Raw genomic sequence first — 19809 nt, forward strand, 5'->3', positions numbered from 1 at the left:
GCCTGGCAAGCTACCCGTGCGTATTGGATATGCCAAAAACAGTAACAATAAGTCTCTCAATGAGAGATGTTACTGGTGCCCGCTTGAACAAATCGATGAGCAACAGGCTGGCAGTGACAGTGATATCTGAGGACCCAATGTCACTGTTGCTTTGGAATTGCAAGCTAATTTGGTCAACAATGGGAGTTCTTTTGGAAAAGATTTACTTCTTGAACTCTACACAGTCTGGCCTTCCCATGCTCTCAAATACCCTTGATTCTTCTTCCCTAGAAGCTTTGCTTCATCCTCTCTTTGGCTTCTCTGGGGAATAGAAAATAGATGGTGGTCGGACCATCAGTCTAGATCCTGGTGCCTCTGTTCTCTCTTCAATTCTTATTTCTGTTCATAAATTCTATCTGGTATGCAGTTCCTCTTCTTAACACTGGGCATCAATACCCAAGAAGGAAATTTCTAGAGTATTTGGACATTACCTGTCCCTGGTTCCTTTCCCCAACTGTGCATCAAACCAATTGCTGGGGGAGTTCCCTTTTAATTTTTTTTCCATGTGCTTATTGTTTAGTATTGCCCCAAACCAACAAAATTCCGGGGGGGGGGGGCAGTGGGGAGTGGCAACTCTGAGGGAATCTGCATCTATTTGAGCTGTTTTTGATGCCTTTGAAGTTTTCAGATCCATATTTATGCATTCCATTGTTCTTTCTGTATTGCCCTAATCTTAATGCCTTGCACAGCTCTCCTCAGAAACATAATCATTCTATAGGGAGATAAACTTAAGTAGGCAATAAATTCATTGCAGATGAGTGAGTTGCTTATAGCGTCTGTGAACTCAGAGGTGATTTACCCAGTAGATTTTGCTGAAACTCAATAGCTTAGGTTGTTATTTGATATTGTGTTACACATCTGATTTAATGTGCTATGCATGGATAAAGCAACAAATAAAGAGTACTTCTATAGGGAATTCGGGAATTATGCTATGTATTCATAAACTGAAATGAGTTATGGCAGTTGCTCCCTAAAGTTCCTCAATATCATTGAAAAGGCATGAAACAATTAAAGAAAGATTGAAATAAAACACATCAGCTGAAAAGACATTATTTACTAGATGTTTGTATCCCGTCTCAGAGCAAAGTATACTCTTTCCATTTGCTGCTCACAGTGACACAGTGAGGTAGATATTTCAATGCTAATTCACAAATAAGAAAATGAAGCCCCAGAAAGATAGAGAACTTACACAGGCCACTTAGTTACTAAGTAACAAGGTGCAATGTATTATCAAGTTGGTCAGTCTTGAAAGTGAGGTTCAGGGCTACAGTTAAGGATGCAGGGGAGATGCTGAACTGGCTAGACCCTGAAGGATATGCAATATTTCCCTATGTATGGAGAAAGAAAATTTCACATCAAGTGAAGAGCACAGAGAGAGCTGTCTCTGTTTCAAAGGGGGAAAATGTTACTTTCCACGATATTTCCTTGCCACCTTAATGGTGCACAAAAATGTCCTGGCTGCTACTCCCAGAACATCAGCAACAATGGCGGCTGTAGCATCATTTTAGGCTGCACTCCCAGGTGATCATCCAGTTTCTAAGTGTGATGATGAAGCATGGTGACATTGGCATATATAAAATCACTGATGGCCATGGAGCTTGGAGAATTGTTTAAACAGACGTGGAATAACCAGTCCTGGAGATGCTATGTAATTTAAAGCTTTAGAAAAATGGCAAAAGCAGCTACTTCTATCCCATCAGTTTGGTTCCACTGCGCTGACAACTTTATCTTGTATCTTGGACCATGAAAAAGCAAAATGGAAACACACAGGAAGAGAATCTCTGGGATTCTTTTCCTAGGGATGTTTGTGTATATATACAAATAATATACTTCAATGGAAAAACAAAGAAAGCAAAAGGAAAAAGAGGAGAAAATAATATAAAGGATGATTTTTTGGGGGGGAGTGCTTTGGGGTCATATTCAGCAGTTCCCAGGGGTTACTCCTGCTCTGAACTCAGGAATTACTCCTGGCGGTACTTAAGGATATCTCATATCCATATGGGATACCGGGGTTGGCCGTGTGCAAGGGAAGGCCCTACCCACTGTTCTGTTGCTCTGGCCCCAAAAAGAATGATATTAAGTCACTTACAGAAGTTCCCTTGTACAGTTTGTCTAAGCACCGTGAGTAGGCTGGGGCATGGTTTTCAGGAGTCATTGTTCTCCTGAACAGTCATCATCACCAAAATAATCCAAAGCTATTTTCGGTCTCTCTAGGAAAGAGACTGAATTTGAATGCATTAGCTTCAGGTGATTCCCTCCTTCCTGTAGTTGACTGTTGTTGAGACAGAGCACTGGCTTTCCAGCAAAACAGACTAAAGTTATGATCCTAATTCCCCACTCACAACTCTGGGCAGGACACTTGATTCCAGTGAACCTCAGTTTCCTGAGCACTACCACTTGTGGCCTCAAAACAGTAAGCACATGCGAACACACACACACACACACACACACACACACACACACACACAAATAATTGTCAGTGGTGATGGTTCAGATGGTAATGACAGTCCTTTTATTTGTTGGGTGCTTGCCATGTTTCAGGTGTTAAGCTTTCTCCCTAGATTGTGTCATTTAACTCTGTCTAAAATCCCATCGTACTACTAAATTATCTCTATTTTTCTGATAGCAACATGGAGTTTTAAAAGTTACTAATACTTTTAGAACTAATATAAAATAACATAATATAAGACTGACACCCAAGTATAGTAGACATAAGGGCCAGGAATATTGCCCCATAGTTGGGAGCCTGTCTCATGAGCTGGGGAAGAAGGCAGCAGAATAGAGAGGGGATCACTAAGTCAATGATAGTTGGAGGGATTGTTCGGGATGGGAGATATGGACTGAAAATAGATAAAGGACCAAAAATTATAACCTCTCACTATCTGTATTGAAACCATAATGCCCAAAAGGAGAGAGAGAGTATGGGGAAAACTGCCATGTAGGCAGGGGGAGAGTTGGAAATGGGAGGTATATTGGGAACACTGGTGGTGCGGAATGTGCACTGGTGGAGGGTTGGATTTTTGAGCATTGCATGATTGAAACTCAAACATGAAAGTTTGCAACTGTATCACACAATGATTCAATAATCACTGTCACTGTCATCCCGTTGCGATAGCACAGCGGTAGGGCGTTCGCCTTTCACGTGGGCGACCTGTGTTCGATTCCTCTGCCCCTCTCAGAGAGCACGGCGAGCTACCAAGAGTATCGAGCCCGCCTGGCAGAGCCTGGCAAGCTACCCGGGTGTATTGAATATGCCAAAAACAGTAACAATGAGTCTCACAATGAGAGATGTTACTGATGCCCGCTCAAACAAATAGATTCAATAATAAAAGTTAAAAAAAATAAGTATGAGTTACTCACCAAGGCCACAAAGATACTATATTATTACAGTGGCAAAATTATAAATAAAACAATCAATTGCACTGGGGAAAAATATAGGATGTCAGTTAAGAGATATTCTGGGTAGAATAGCAACCTGCATAAATGGAAGACTATCTCAGTACGAACTTTGATCAAGGGAACTGAAAACAGGAATTCTAACCTTACCTTGCCATTAATTGACTTTTCAGCCTGGAGCAAGTCACTTAACCTCTTACCAGCAAAAGAGTTTCAGGTGGAAAGGCCTCAAGGCAGAATATGCGAGGCATATTCAAAGAGCTGCAAGGAGGTCCAAGGGCTTAGCCAGAACACAAGGAAACATCAGTATATGGGTATGAGATAAAACTGGTGCAGTGACTAGGAGTGAGGACAGGCAGTCCTTGTCATTATAACTATAAAAGTGGATAAATTTTAAGAAGATGGTAGAAAGAGTAGAGAAGACATAGGAACAAATTATGCCTACACAATTCCAGTGTTCAAAAATCCAGTCAACGAAGCTGATCAATTAAGAATGACAAAGAGAGATGAGGGGGAATTGGCAGAGAGTCCTGGAAATGTCAGGTTGCAAGCAGCAGAGTGTGGTCAACTTGTCCAATCGTGCAGAAAAGGCCATTAAGGTGGAGGATAAGATTATCCATTGGGTAGAGACAGGATGTGTTTCAAGCAAAGTAGATCTCACTGGGGTGATGGGAAGGAAATCATGTGGGAAAAGGTTCAGAGAATGAGGGAGGTAAGGACTTAGAGATGGTGAGTTGTAAAACTCAGGAAGTTTGGTTACAAAGTTCAGGAAGAGAGTCTTCCCATATGTAAATTGCTTAGCTTTTATGTTCTACACAGTAAGTGATGTCATTTATATTCACGGCTTTCTTCTTGAGAAAAGAATTCATTGTGATGCATGGGAGGATAATATCAAGGGAAGTCTTGCATCTTACTAAACACTGGCTTATGACTAAATAGTCAACTTCTTTTATTCTTTTAAGGGTATCTTCCTTTGCCCTGTTCCCTGTGACCTGGAGGACAGACTATATGCTCATTTACAAAACATGGGTTTCTGATCCAGAGACTGGGTGAGAGACTGAAGATAGATGTGCACATAATTTGATTCTACCACTACAGAATAACTCAGCTCAGAACTAACATCAGAGTTCCTTTGATGTTAGATGATGGATGCCAGTACTAGAATTTCAGGAGTTTAAGTGAAAATTTTACTGAGATTATTACTCTTTGCTTATCTCCATGAAATGTGGTTTTGCAGTGAGGACAGATAGCATCAATAATCTACCCCCTGAACTGTAGTGATGCAGATTACATGTCCTTTAATACAACTTTAAGAGCCTGCCTTTACAGATATGTATTTTTGACTGCAGAGGTGATAAGACTTATCTTAGCTGGCCTTACTTAATTAGATGACTCATCTCTGGCTCATGCAGAACTATAAGCTAAATATTTATTTAACAGAAATGCAAAACACAATGCCAATTAAAGAACTGCCTTGAAATTTTTATTTCCTATTTAATTTTCCTTGCCTTGGAATACAGTCCAGCAGCAACATTGTGTTGAGGTAGCTCAGTGCTATCAGATTACAGAAGAACGTTTGTTTGTACACAATGGGGTCAAGTTTTCCAAAACACACTGCACATGTGTGCTGCTTAGATAACCTTTTATCTCTTTCCTTGTTGTAAATCACTGGAGGTTTTTAACCTTTAAGCAAGAGATTTCCATCTTTATGAAAACATTCAGTTCCTAACTCTGTTCTTATCAACCCTATCTTGCTACTTTCATTTACCATGTGGAAGGGCTTCCCTAAGCCCAGGCAAAACAATGTTGGAGTGTATTCCAAATGCCATGGAGGGTAGCCCTGTATAGAGCATTGAATTATGTTAATAATAACAATAATGGACTGATCAGAGCAGTCTGGTCATTGGAGGAGCAGGGGTGGCTGGGACACTTGGTGCTAGATTGTGTGTCTGTCTGTGGTAGGACCTATGGGGCAAAATTGAGTGACTGAGGCCGCAGTAGATGAGGGAGAGTTTGGGAAGTTATTTAGAATGTGACTTAAAATATTACACCATTATAATGATTGGCACCACCATCTTCTTTTTCTTTTCCCTTTGGTATAGCTCCCTGACATTAGGAATTTCTTTCCATGTCTAGGGACATCTCTTATGTCTTCATTTCCCCCTCTGGGGATATTGTTTAAAAAGAATAATATTTATGCTACTCAAATATTAACAATAATACTTTCCCCCAAAATACAGCACCCAGAAAATTGCATATCAAGATTTTCTTGATCTGGATAATATAACTTTGCTTCCAACGCACTGTAGAAAGTATTTTACAAAGAAAAAGCTAATTATATTCTTCAGAAGTTCTCGTTTCTCCCTGATGTCTTTTTTAATTAAAATTTTATCAATCTTTATTGATTTATAATGCCACACATATGTCCTGCCTGATTTCTTGTTGATTTCTGACTCCATTTGAGCCTTGTTCAAAAGCAGAAAGTTCTGCTTTTCCCTCTTCTGAGCCTGCCACCTGGTCCATGGATGATTCAGTCTTCTCCCTCCTTTTGCTTTTCTGTGGATCTACCCCGGACATTTCTTGGGTTCTTGATTTGATATTTATCCTGATCCCCTTTTTCTTCGGAGTTTGTTGTCCTTCATAGTTTGAATTATAAATTGCATTTCCAAAACTTACTTCCTACCCAGATATTTTTGCTAAATATTAGGAATGTCTCCTCAACTCTAGAGTTTTCACTTAGGACTAAATGCAGTTCATTCAATGTGTTTTTCATCATTCTCACACTGCTGTCTCAATCCATCTCTTCTCAGATTTGCAACTAAGCTGTTAGCTTTTGTCTCCACGTTCCCAGCTAACAGACGCATAGTTATTAGCGGACAAAAGAATCAGGAGTAGTTGTGGGAGCAGCAACTCATGTTAAAACATTATTTTCCTTAGCTATTAAATTGTTTTAGACATTATCACTTACACTTGGATGATAATAATCTTAATGGGCTAACTCCTTCCTTTTATCTCTATCAAACAGCTGATGGAGTGTTAGCTGATTAATTTGCCCAGAATACCATTTTTCATAGATTCCTTCTTTACCACATTTAAATATGTAAAATGCCCAGAGAATAGTCAGGCTAATTCTCTAGGGAAGCATGATAGTCAGAACCTCATGTAAACCTAGCTCTGTCACATTTCTTATCCATAATACTTTGATATAAAGCAAGCTTACCTACTCACAATGTTTCATTGTACTATATTTTGCAAAATATGTCATGGACATTGATTATAAATCTTGGTTGAATGAATCCTATCTCTTAGTTTCTTTTCATACTATTCTTGGTCAACTAAAATGCTCCATTCCTCCTTCCTGAGTTTTAACTGTCATATCAGGTCTCAGTTATTCTCTTAGTAACATTCGTTTTCATTTATCAAGCCTTTTAAAAAACATATTTGCTTTGGGGCTACATCGGCAATGCACAGGACTTACTCCTGTCTGTCTCTTCACTCAAGAGTGACTACTGGTAGGGCTCAGGAAACCAATGGGATATTGGGGATTAACCTGAGTCAGCGTCATGCATGGCAAGTGTCCTACTAGCTATACTATTACTATTACTAGTTATACTATTACTGTTAATCAAGCCTTATTGTGTTTCAGACCTTAGGCTAAAACACTGCATTCACCAGATTTATTTAAAACCACAAATCACATAGTGTTTATAATTATCATTATTCCCATTATATTGATAAGAAACTGATGCTTTGGCAAATTAGTACACTCCCTGTAACACAGTAAGTAGCTGAATCTGATGGCAAGGTTTGAATTCTTAACCTTTATTGCCTACTACCTCACTCTTTATGTCCCAAGACATATGCTGCATTTCTGTCCCTGCCGTTTGGATATTTTTGTAGCACTCTGGTGAGTTTTGCAGCAAATATTATGATTGGATGAATGAACTCAAATCAAACTCCAATCTCTCTAACAGGCTAGCTTTGGGAACGTTAAGCAACTTAAATAAAATTGGGTGTCTCTTCAAATATGAAATACGAAATATAATAGTACTTGAGGCATAGGATTATTGGAATATCTAAATGAGTAAACAATTCATATTGACTACTTAACCCACTATTTAATAAATGGTACACACTCAATAAAGATTACATCATTACTGTGTGCTAAAAGTAGAAAAAAGAACAAACATGATGGCCTCTCAGTATTTGTATTGCAAACCATAAGGCCCAAAAGTAGAGACAGACTAAGAAGAAAATTGTCTGCCATAGAGGCAGGGGGTAGGGTGGGACGGGGGTGGCAGGAGGGATACTAGAGACATTGGTGGTGGAAAATGTACATTGGTAGAGGGGATGGGTGTTTCCATCATTGTATGACTAAAACTCAATCATGAAATTCAATTAAAAAAAAGAAAAGAAAAGAAAGAAAAGATCATATCATTAATGTGGTGTTCAGTGCCTGTGTTTCCCTTTGATGAAGAATGAGTTAATTAAAAGAAAGTACGCTTTAGTCTTTGATTCCACAACACTTATCAAATCTCCCAGTATAGGTACCTCCACTGAGTTGGGATTTTATAGACTTCTCATTTGTAATTATATTCTAGTAAGAGCCTGGCAAGCTACGTGTGGCGTACTCGATATGCCAAAAACAGTAACAAACGACGGTCCTCATTCCCCTGATCCTGAAAGAGCCCCCAGTATGCCATCGGGCTATACTAGCACGTGACAAGGACCAGTGGAGATGTTATTGGTGCCCGCTCGAGCAAACTGATGAACAATGGGATGGCAGTGATAACAGTGATTCTAGCAAACTGGAAAAATTCAATTTAATGACCATGACCAGAAACAGATGATGTAAAACTGCAATGCAAACTGTTATTTGGTGAGCTGGCAAATAACACCTGAATTTACAGTACACTTGAAGACAATGCATTATTCAATTCAACAGGCCTTTCTGTGGCACCTCCCCTGGGCCCAGATTCATAGGTACGGGGAAAACTAAAATAAACTGAGAGGACTATGCTTGCATGCATACGTATATACGGAGTATTCTCTGTAAAGGAAACAAACATTACATCAAAGAATAATACCAACTCACTACTGCCTCACAATTGAGCTCCACATCGATGCTAACCTGCAGAACATTTTAGGTACCTCAGGTTTTTATGGCTGAAAACTCTGGGCCTTCTTGGAGTCTGGAAGACAAGCAGCCACACCCACATTCCAACACTGCCGCCCTGCAAGCCCATCTACCCCACCTGTTCCACAGACTCACAAGTAAATCTAAAAAAGATCAGCTAGTTGCAAAAATTTCTTGGATACACCAGTCCAGGCTGAGGCCACCTGGGTGATCTTGGGAGGGGGTTGAGGTGGGTCAAGTTTCCACCCTACCCAAAACCCAGCACCCACATTGGCAGTCAACTCACATCCCAACAGCTGCCCCTATGCCTTTGGCTGAACTTCACAGCCTCACGAATGAGCTCCGTGGAGGTGCTAACCTGTTGAAAAGTTCAGGTAACCATGTTTTTATGGCTGAAAACTCTGGACCTTCTTGGAGACTGGGTGGGTGACCTCTCCCCCACTTCCCTGTGCTTCCTGAAACCTTGGCAGCCACACTCATGTCCCACCACTGCCTCCACATAAGTTCATTGCCCAGTTAAATTGTCTGGATTTTCCTAGAGCATTCAACATCTCCAAAGTCTACAATATTAACATCCCAGTAAGAGTGCATCAGATTGAATGGGAGTGTAACATAGAAGCCAAATAAGATTGTTTAACAAAAGCATTAACACAAAGAGCAGCAACAGGTTAGCAAACCCTCAGATAGGTTCCCATGGCGAGATACAATAATTTTCACAAGTTTTCTTTTACTGAAGTAGTTTTTGAAATGTAACCATTTCGTGGTTACATGCAATATTAAAATAAATTAGAGAGCATGTTATAAGAGCAGCCTTAACGAATGATTGGAAAAATGAGGACAATGGGACAATGGTGACAAGAAGACGATAGTGGTGGTTAGGTTAGTGTTGGAATAATTGAATGCCTGTAGCAAAACATCATGAAATACTTTATAAACTAGGATGTTTAAATAACATGGGAAAAAGGAGAATAATATCAACTCAGGCTATAACATCAAACATTGGCGGTAAAAGGTACTAGGCTTCAGGTTTTTTTTTTTTTTTTTTTTGCTTTTTGGGTCACACCTGGCAATGCACAGGGGTTATTCCTGTGCCTGGCCGTGCTCAGGGGACCATATGGGATACTGGGATTTGAACCCGGGTCGGCCGCGTGCAAGGCAAACGCCCTACCCGCTATGCTATCTCTCCAGCCCCGTAGGGTTCAGTTTTATGAAAAAAAAAATGCCCTGATTTATTGACTTTTCATATTTAAATAAATACAGAAAGTAGACTGTGCTAAGAATAAATTAGTCTTGGACAATGGATGTAGCTCAGTGACAGAGCACTTGCTTTGAATATGCAAGGCCCGGAATTTAATCTTCAGCATAGTAAGAAGAAGGAAAGTGAGAAGGAATACAAGGAGAAGATGAAAGAAGAAAGAGAAAGAAAAAAGAGAAGACAGGGGAAGAATGTGAAGGAAGAGAGGAAGGAGGAGAAAAGGAGAAGAGGAATTTGTCTTTTTTTTCTCCCTTTTCTTGGGTTTGGGACACAACACACTAAAGTGGCCTTGAATAAAATATATGACCCCACAATCATTTGGCACTAGAAGAACATATCCTGTTTACCTAGAACATTTCATCTGATTTTGTAAATTGCAAGTACTAAGGAGCCAGTTTATCTGCAATGAAGTCAGTGGGGTTTACTAATTAAAGTTCATAAAAGGCTGCTATTTTCAGGAGATCTGGAAAACTCTTTAATCTTATGTGCAGATGTAAGGTGGGTCATTCCTCTCAAAAATAGCCAGAATCCTAATGCACGATGCACATGGCTGTTGGCACTTCTGGTCCCAACTTCTAAGCTACACAAAGTACTTCTTATTTGGTCTACTTCTTAATTTCTTCATTTATCAATTACTGCATGGGACACGTGTTTCTCAATCTCCTGTACAATAAAAACACATCCAGCAATGATGTACCTCAGTCTGTCCCAGAGATTCTTACTTAATTGATATAGGGAAGTTTCTGGGCATTATTTCTTTTGGTTAAATTTCTGGAGTAAGGCTGTCAGACGGCAAGTACTACAATTTGTTAAAATCTAGACCAAGTAGTAACTTGAATTATATATATATGTATATATACATATATATATATATATATATAGTCGTAACACTGCACTGTCATCCCATTGTTCATCGATTTGCTCGAGCGGGCACCAGTAACGTTTCCATTGTGAAACTTGTTGTTACTGTTTGGGGCATATCGAATATGCCACGGGTAGCTTGCCAGGCTCTGCCATGTGGGTGGGATACTCTTGGTAGCTTGCCAGGCTCTCTGAAAGGGACGGAAGAGTCAAACCCAGGTTGGCCGAGTGCAAGGCAAATCCCCTACCCGCTCTGCTATCGTATCACTGGAGTGATATATATTATATATATATTCTATAAATTATATACATATGTTCTCTCTATATATAATTTCCTAGAAGATATCTGCCATGTTCTACAAAACCTATATAGTCCAGTCAATCACTTTAACTCTCTATGTCACTTGCCTTTCATCCTCACAATACTGGCACAGAATGGGACTGGAAAACAAGAGATCTGGGATTCTTACCATCTGAATATCCCCTGAAAGATTCCTTGTATGATAAATGGAAATAACTTCTAAAACTGGGGCTGGAGCGATAGTACAGCAGGGAGAGTGTTTGCCTTATACATGGCTGACTGGGGTTCGATTCCTAGCAGCCCATATAGTCCCCCAAGCACCACCAGGAGTAATTCCTGAGTGGAAAGCCAGGAGTAAGCCCTGTGCATAGCCAGGTGTGACCCAAAGAGAAAAAAAATAGAAAAAAAAAAGAAATAACTTCTAAAACTATACTTTGTATTTCTTATAACTGTTGAATCTCTGACATGTTGAAAGAAGAGTATATCTCTGTCATGAGAAGTTAACAACATGCAGTGGGTGAAATAACTAATTGGACCAGGAGATGAATTGAAGGCAGGGAAACATAACAGAATGATTAGCAAAACACCATGGCACATCCAAAACCAGCAGGGCCAAGTACCTTTCTAGTTTGGGGTCAAAAAACATTGAAAAACAGCAAGAATATATATAAACTAGCAACTGGAAGTATTTTGCAATTATTTTGGTATTTGACATTGCTCTTTTATTTTAACTTCTTCCCAAATTTCTTCTTACAAGTCTGCAACGACCTGTTTATAGTGATTTAGTCACTTATTTCTAAAACAGGCATAGAGAAAAAACTAACATGTTCCATTTTTAAAGAAGACTGAAAGTGATAGAAAAGGAAGCCATCATTGAAATCATTTAAGTACAAAGGGAATTCATCTACCCCACCAATTTTTTGTTCTAATATGCTTTTTTCCCCCCTTTTATTTTTAGAACAATGCCATCTTTGATATCTTTTCAGACAGAAGCTCAAGCTGCTAGTTAGAAAACAGATTTGAGGGCAGGAAAGATAGTCCAGCGGGTAAGACACTTGCCTTGCAGGTGGCCAACCCTTCTCAACATCCTGTATGGTCCCCTGAGCCCACCAGGAGTAATTCCCGAGTGCAGAGCCAGGAGTAGCCTCTGAGCACTGCTGGGTGTGGCCCAAAAATCAAAAGAAAAGAAAGAAAAGAACACAGATTTGGATCTATGTAAAGTTTATTTTTATATTATTAAATGCCAAACCCCAAATATAAAAAGAATAAGTGTAAAAATGAATAAAACTCAGACTTTCTTAAAAGTATTCAAAACTCAAAACACTAGTTCAGAAATACATATTTTTTTAATGCCCATGAGAGTGTATAAGCTGAAACAAAAAATTACAATAGTAAAAATGAGTAAAACTCTCTTGGACTTTTCTCAGTGGTAAAAGAACACTGTTCACACTCCCATATATCATGCTGTCTTTCCAGTGAGAGGAAGGTGTTATCAAGAATCAACACGCAAATCTAACTGTGAATTATTTGCCTTTATGCCCTGGTTTGTTCCAAGGGTTGGAAAGACAGAAAATAAATCATCAAAGTATTGACGGGGTAACTGCAGGAAGGGGCTTGAAAAGAACAGGGCATAAGGCAGGTAGAACTATTCCACTGTGTGAAATTATTGTATTTCTGAAATACAACAAATACCAAAAAAAATGTATTATTTGTGCAATTCAAATATAAAAGAACAAAGGCATTATTATCCCTTGATGAAAAAAAAACCAAACAAAACCTTGGCTGCCGTGAAATGGGGTGACCTGACAAAGTGGTGGAAAACAAATGATTAGTAAATTAGACATTAGAGAACTTTCTCTCCCTTCTGGGAGATGCAAGGCATTTTTATTCCCCAGCACCTGTCCTGCTTTGCCTCCCAGAGCTCTCAGCCCTCTTTTGCCCAGTCATGGGCTGGAGGTTGTAGTGGGCCCAGTTCATGTTTCAAAGACCACCCTTTGCTCCCAGATCTTTCCCGGATGCTGACAACACCCTTTGCTCCATCTGAGGCCCCGGACCCCCTTCCCGGGGAAGACAGAGACGAGAGAGACATCTAGACAGAAAACACAAAGGCACAGACACATACAGAGAAAGAGAGAGAGAGAGAGAGAGAGAGAGAGAGAGAGAGAGAGAGAGAGAGTTTCCTTTCTAAATAGGGAAAACCCTAAAGAAATACCCGCTAGTTGCCTGATATTCCATCTCCTAAAACACAGATAGCAACTTGACCAACTCCCCGCAGCACACACAGGCTCTTGAGCACCCATGGCTTCAGCTCCCCCCAGACACATCTCCGAGACATGAGAGAAAACCAGGCAGAGACTGCTAACTGCGAGATGCCTTCCAAGCAACACCATGGCTGATGTGGACCTGTGGTCTTGCTGCAGAATAACACAGACACAGCAAGACAAAGTCTGTTACCTGGCCACAACTGCTGTCTCTAGGCCGGCTCCTGCGCTGCTCAAATGCTGAAACACTTCCAGGTATCCTCTAGGAAGCCATGGGCCTGGCAGCCTCCTCACGCCCAGTAAAGAGAGCAACAAGCAGGACTCATGGTGAGGCCTCAGGCAGCACTGGCGCTCCACACCCCTGACTGCGTCTTCCCAGCTCCGGTCCTCACACAGTCTCCCCGCGCCTCCCAGAGCCTCACAGGGCCATCCCTGAGGCTTGGCTGCAGTTAGAAAAACAAGAAGTGATTTCCTGGTCCTCTTCCCCGGATGGCGTGTGCTATTTCCCTCACGCCCATGGGAAGTCCTTCAGATCCTTCTTATCTGGAAACCTCTCCACTGAGTGGCCGGACTTGTTTGACAATGCCGCTAGGTCTTCGCTTTCCTTTCTCTGTTATAAAACTTAGAGAAAGAAAGACAGAAAGACAGAAAGAAAGGAAGAAAAGAAAGAAAGAAAGAAAGAAAGAAAGAAAGAAAGAAAGAAAGAAAGAAAGAAAGAAAGAAAGAAAGAAAGAAAGAAAGAAAGAAAGAAAGAAAGAAAGAAAGAAAGAAAGAAAGAAAGAAAGAGAGAGAAAGAAGGAAAGAAAGAGAGAGAGAAAGAAAGAAAGAAAGAAAGAGAGAGAGAGAGAAAGAAAGAAAGAAAGAAAGAAAGAAAGAAAGAAAGAAAGAAAGAAAGAAAGAAAGAAAGAAAGAAAGAAAGAAAGAAAGAAAGAGAGAGAGAGAAAGAAAGAAAGAAAGAAAGAGAGAAAGAAAGAAGGAAAGAGAGAAAGGGAGAAAGAAAGAAGGAAAGAGAGAAAGGGAGAAAGAAAGGGAGAAAGGAAGAAAGAAAGAAAGAAAGAAAGAAAGAAAGAAAGAAAGAAAGAAAGAAAGAAAGAAAGAAAGAAAGAAAGAAAGAAAGAAAGAAAGAAAGAAAGGAAGAAAGGAAGAAAGAGAGAGAGAGAGAAAGAAAGAAAGAAAGAAAGAAAGAAAGAAAGAAAGAAAGAAAGAAAGAAAGAAAGAAAGAAAGAAAGAAAGAAAGAAAGAAAGAAAGAAGAAACTGAAGGGAACTAAAAATGGCTTCAAAAGAATGAGCTGTATAGATAGGATGCCTGGTTTTCTAAAGATATATGAGTTTGTGACTTCAAACTAAATAGAAAATTAAAATCATCAATGAGTTCCTTATCTCTAGAAATGCCAAAGCATCAAAGATTTACAAACTCACCAAAGAATGAAAAAACTAAAGAAGTCATTTAGTACTAGTCTAGACTTTATTTTATTTTCAGTTTTTGAGTTACACCTAGCAATATTATGGTATTACTCCTGGCTCTGAATTCAGGAATTACTCCTGGCAGTGCCCATAGGACCCTATAAGATACCAGGGATGGACATAGGGTCTGGAGCATGTAAAGCAAGCACCTTCCCTATGTACTACTCTCCAGTCACTCTAGTCGGAACTTTAGGGAGGAATAAACTTAAAATGCTGCATGAAGAAATATAATTTTCCTAGGTTCCAGGAGGGTTGGAGTGATAGTACAGTGGGTAGGGAGTTTGTCTTACATGCGGCCGACCCGGGTTAGATTCCTCAGTTCATCTTGGGAGCCCAGCAAGCTACCAAGAGTATCCAGCCCACATGGCAGAGCCTAGCAAGCTACCCACAGCATATTCAATATGCCAAAAACAGTAACAAGTCTCGCAATGGAGACATTACTGGTGCCCGCTCAAGCGAATCAATGAGCAATGGGACAACAGTGCTACAGGTTCCAGGAAAACTATGAATATTTGTGTATCCACTATAAATTCAGTGACACAAAATAGCTCAATGACCCTGATATTTAAAGAATATATCTGGAAAGGGCCATTGACAAACTGCAGTTATGCTGTTGAATTTTGTTTGTTTTAGAAGGAGAAGTTAGGCCACACCCTGTAGTGGCAAGCTCTTGAACCCCTGTACTGTGTCTCCATCCTAGACTGATCAGTTTGAAGATAATCTATAGCCAGAGTTTTTGAGTTATCTCTCAGCTAGCCATCCTCATTTACACATGAGAAAAAACAAAGCCTAAGGAGAAATAAGACACGCCCACAGCACATCACAGATGGGGGAAAATGAATCATCATCTAGTGGCTCACAATGTTATTTATCCAATTATTATCATTTTTGGCCCCATCCCCAGTTCTCAGGATGTACCTCTGGTTCTGTGCTTAGGGATCACTCCAGGCAGTACTTGGTGAATCCTAAATTGTGACAGGGATATGGACCAAGGTCAGCCACAAGCAAGATGAGCACCTTACCCTCGGCACTATTATTCTGGCCCTGTGCTTAAGTGTCAGTGTTTGGAATGCTATTACTCTGAGACCTACACACAAAACATCTGATGAATGAAATCTGGCCTGAAGCCCAGTAATCTGCATTGTGAGTTTGCGCATGAGGTGAGTATAAGGCAGGGAATCCCCAGACTACAAGCCTTATGGCCAAGTCGCCAGCATTTGAAGACATTCAAATCTAGTTCCTAGTGATTTTTATTTACATGACCTTGTAGCCTTAAGGTCCCCACTGAAACTCTGTTTCATTTTGTGTTAAGGTAGATAGTAATACTGTTTTGCTTATGGGTTCTGGTAAGCCTGATTTGGAAGAACAACTTGAGAACTGCATGTTAGTATCTGGGCCTGAATTCCTCCAGCTAGCTCATTCTTTCCACTTGCCTCGTCTCCCTTTCTCTGCTGAGGTATGACTCTTCTATCAGAATCTAGCAGAGGTATACGGAAACTTCAGGCAAAATGAAGTGTTTTGGTAAAAAAAAATAAAAAGAAAAAGATGGTCCTGAAAAATCTTATTGTGCTGCTTCTCAGTACTAATTTTCAAGTGTATCTTAAAGCTCACTCCATGCAGTCACAGGGAGATGTTGGAGATTGCTCATTTGTGGTTGCTCACTCTTTAATGCATCCTTGCTGCCATCCAGGGTCTCAATGGGAAATGCACCCAGCAAGATTTTCTGCTTAGGGAAAGCAAGCTGCTCCCTACCGGAATGGGTGTGGGTGGGTGGGGGTAAGGGTGGGAGGGTGAATTCTGATTGGAGCGTGGTGATCTCATTTTCTTTGCTGGCTATTGGATGTGTGGCCAATTACAGACACATGTCACTTCTAGATATATTAGATGAGGGGAATAATGAAGTCTCTTATATTGAATTCTATTCTAATAGGGTTTTCTGTTGTTTGCAGCTAAAAACCTCAATAGTTAAAGGAAATTTATTATAAAAATAATTCTATTGGTTCCACATAAAAACTGCTTTTGGGCTTTGAAAATATAGGGATTCATAAAATACTACCCTTGACCTTAAAAATACAAGAATATCAAAACATTAGAAGTATAGAAAAACACATATATAAAGAAAGCCAAATAACTTAGAGTTAAAATATACCAAAATATTAATCTTTAATAAATATTAATGGTCTTAATTTTTTATGATAAATGTAAAGGGATACTTCCAAATATTTCTGACACTAACAATCTGTAATGTTAAATACAAGCAGTAGGAAAGAACTTGGGACTTTAACCAAAGCAGTCTTGGGGTGAATAGAGTAAATTTCATCAGTAGTAACTCAGTGGGGCTTTATCTCTTCAATGAATAGATAGATCTTAATGTGCCACTATTTTTTTTACTAGGAAAAAGTGACATCTGTCACAATGTTAATGCAGATTCAATTAATTGTATGCATGCAAAAATTCTTAGAAAAATATCTCATCTACATCTCTCTGTATAAGAGTGGGTTATTGTTGTTTCTGCAATAAATAGAATTTTTTGCTGTAATTATAAATGTACATATATTCATATTGTCTGTTTTCTGCTACATTCACCATAAGTTTAGCACAGATTGGTACTTCAAAGATGACTTTGAATTGTGTTTTGTTTTTATATACAAATTGATCTTATATAGATGGAGGATACTGGTTGTGATAAGGAGGAAGGAGACAATGTAGTAGGAAATATAACATGATCAAGGTGCTAAGGAACACAGAAAGAATGTTGCAGACTGACAGCTTTGGAAAGTAACTGCAAGACGGCACACAATGTACACCATACAGAGTGTAGTCTACTTTAGAAGAAAGAGAAACTTGCTTACCAGTTACTCCCAAAAGTCTAGCAGACTGACAGCTTTGGAAAGTAACTGCAAGACGGCACACAATGTACACCATACAGAGTGTAGTCTACTTTAGAAGAAAGAGAAACTTGCTTACCAGTTACTCCCAAAAGTCTAACAATATGGAAATATTGTACCTCTAAAATATATAAACAGTTAGGGTCTTGTAGCACTGTGGCACTGTCATCCCGTTTTTCATCGATTTGCTCGAGCGGGCACCAGTAAGGTCTCCATTGTGAGACTTGTTGTTACTGTTTTTGGCATAGCGAATATGCCAATGGGTAGCTTGCCAGGCTCTGCCGTGCAGGCAAGATACTCTCGGTAGCTTGCCAGTCTCTCCGAGAAGGTCGGAGGAGTCGAACCTGGGTCGGCCGTCTGCAAGGCAAATGCCCTACAACCTGTGCTATCCTATATATATACTGTATGAAAGTCTAAATTGGGTATAATACAGCCAGCAGCATGCTTGAGTTGCATGGATCTGTCCCTAGGTTCTATCCTTGACACCACACGTGGTTCCCTTGAGCCCTGCCAGAAGTGATCCCTGAGCATAGAACCAGGCAAGAGTAAGCTGAGTGACATTGAGTATGGCAACTAACTAACTAAATAAAATGGAGGATTATTAATGTCAGGCAACTCGAATTGGATACAGCTTGCCTTAAGAAATGTTGGAGTGAGCTCCTGGGTCAAGGCTTCCTTTCAAACCCTCTTCCTGCTTGTGTTGGGTTGTCAGGCGCAGCTGGCTCTGTGACATGGGATGGGCGTTGTCACGGTGCCTGTCGTTTGGCTCTCCCTGAGGAGCAATTCCTCTCTCACCCACCGTCGGGTTTGTTGCTAGGAACACTCTGTGCTTGTCGCACTTACTTTGCAGTGAAAACAAAGACAAATATAAAAAATGGAACCACCATATGGTCTCAGCATAGGAGACCAGGATTAACTGCTGGTGGTAAGGCTCTACCGTGTTCCACTTTAACTGAAGAAACTGAAAACAAAACTTCTGAATTCTAAGATGTTGGAGTAGGTGACTAATTGAAGCTAAACCTTAACAGACTGCAATGATGCATCTGAAAGAGTTACATCACCGTTTTATAATAGCATGAGGGAATCTTTGTTTGTTTGTTTGTTTGTTTGTTTGGGGGGACACATTTGGCAATGCTCAGGCCTTACTCCTAGCTCTGAACTCAGGGATCACTCCTGGCTGGCTAGGGGGACAACATGGAGTGTCAGAGATAAGACTTAGTTTGGCTGTGTGCAAGGAGAGTGCAACCTACTGTCCTATCTCTTCGGCCCCAATATAAATTATCTTTCAGGACTCAAGGGTAGCCTCCTTAGAAATACAGCTATTTCCTCAGACATGAAAGTCAACACCAGAGAAATGTGAATTTTCTAACATGTTCTGGGCTGTTTTTCCTTTCTGTTTTTCCCTTTTAAACAACCTGACATTCAGTTTCCCTTCAAATGATAGGGGTTATTTCTTTCAAGAATCCTGCTAGCTCAAACAGGCTGGATTAAGTGTCCTTCTTCATGGTTCATGGTAACCAATATGTTTCTTTTGTTTCCTGCTTTTATTTGTCCTGGTTTTTGCAATCGCCACATTGCATTCAAATAATTTTTTTCAAAGCACTGATAGTGCCAGAATCACTATGGGTGGACTAGTCTTATTATCGCATGCAAGATCATAGTACAATGTTAACATAATGTAGATGATCAATAAAAGTGAGTGAATTAAATTGTTCCTTCTTATTCCAGTCCTAGTTTCCTCATTCTTAACATATTGTCTCAATACTTACTTTATGATTCAGTCAGACATTCAAGCTCTCTTCTGCTGTTACCCCCAGGATATTTCCAATAGTTCCATTGTTTAAATTTTAATGTCAATGACTCCCAAATGACATCTGCTTTACAAGTCACTAAAAGGGCTTTCATGTTGGCTGTGAGATGAGATCATTGGATGTTTGAGTGTAGGTGGATATAATATATCTTATACTTTATGAGAACCATTTTAACTATAATCTTGCACAGAGATTATCAGAAATTTAAGATTATTTAAATTATAAGAAATATAATTTATATTTTATAATTTAAGAAAGTTAAGATTATAAGATTTATTGCATAAGAAACATATATATATATGTCATGGAACTCTTAGCTGAATTTCTGAAACATCTATAAAGGTGCTTACTGGATATTTCCACTATGATTCTTAAGAGCATCTGAAATTTAGCAT

General features: G+C 39.7%; 1 protein-coding gene across 5 annotated transcripts in view; it reads right to left on the minus strand.

The window, feature by feature from the left end:
- Positions 1-19809, minus strand: part of ADGRF5 (adhesion G protein-coupled receptor F5) — a 118706-nt gene that overhangs the window by 64925 nt on the left and 33972 nt on the right. For 4 of the 5 annotated variants that reach the window (XM_004605840.2, XM_055136268.1, XM_055136269.1 and 1 more), the window contains exon 1: positions 13444-13657. The exons of the other annotated variant lie outside the window; for it this stretch is intronic. The gene's annotated coding sequence lies outside the window, so the exon portion shown is untranslated. Of the gene's footprint in view, positions 1-13443; positions 13658-19809 lie in introns of those variants that run through there. 5 annotated transcript variants of the gene reach the window in all.

This window comes from Sorex araneus, chromosome 4 (assembly GCF_027595985.1).
Source record: "Sorex araneus isolate mSorAra2 chromosome 4, mSorAra2.pri, whole genome shotgun sequence".
Classification (NCBI taxonomy): domain Eukaryota; kingdom Metazoa; phylum Chordata; class Mammalia; order Eulipotyphla; family Soricidae; genus Sorex; species Sorex araneus.